The sequence below is a fragment of the Octopus bimaculoides genome, chromosome 11, assembly GCF_001194135.2.
Source record: "Octopus bimaculoides isolate UCB-OBI-ISO-001 chromosome 11, ASM119413v2, whole genome shotgun sequence".
Lineage (NCBI taxonomy): Eukaryota > Metazoa > Mollusca > Cephalopoda > Octopoda > Octopodidae > Octopus > Octopus bimaculoides.
The window spans coordinates 22,897,118-22,897,771 of NC_068991.1; the positions used below are offsets into that span (position 1 = coordinate 22,897,118).

The following is a 654-nucleotide window of genomic DNA, read 5'->3' on the forward strand; positions in this document are numbered from 1 at the left end:
ATAGATAGATAGATAGATAGATAGATAGATAGATAGATAGATAGATAGATAGATAGATAGATAGATAGACAGATAGATAGATAGATAAAAATTAACAGAATAAGATAAAAAATCCAAGGCTGTGAATAGTTTTCAGAACATTTATAAGGAGAAGGTCTTACATCTGTTTCCGGGATATTTTATATATCCCTTTATCAGAGACAGTGTGAGAAAATCTCTATAATAACTATTACTTAAACATTTTCTCACTCCATCTCTGATGAAAGGATACATGAAATATATCAGAAACAGCTGTAAGACCTCTTTATAAATGTTCTGAAAACTATTCACAGCCTTGGATTTTTTTATCTCATTCTGTTAATTTTCATATATATATATATATATATATACATGCTAATACACGACCTATGTTAGACACCTCATCCGTATCATTATTGAACCTGGAGCTTATGTCCATAGCATTACCTGACACCTTTGGGTTTTCTTGACACCAATACCTCTTATACCCTTTATATATATATATATATATATATAGATAGTTTCAGGGAAAATAACCAAGTTTCAAGAACTCATCGATGAAAATCCACTATCACATATAGAAAAATTAACAATTAAAAGCACAATAAATGATTATAATATAAAACAAGGTAAATA

General features: G+C 28.3%; 1 protein-coding gene across 4 annotated transcripts in view; it reads right to left on the reverse strand.

Annotated features, from left to right (window-relative positions):
• LOC106883746 (serine-rich adhesin for platelets) overlaps nt 1-654 on the reverse strand; it is a 127,432-nt gene that overhangs the window by 53,649 nt on the left and 73,129 nt on the right. The gene's annotated exons all lie outside the window — the stretch shown is intronic.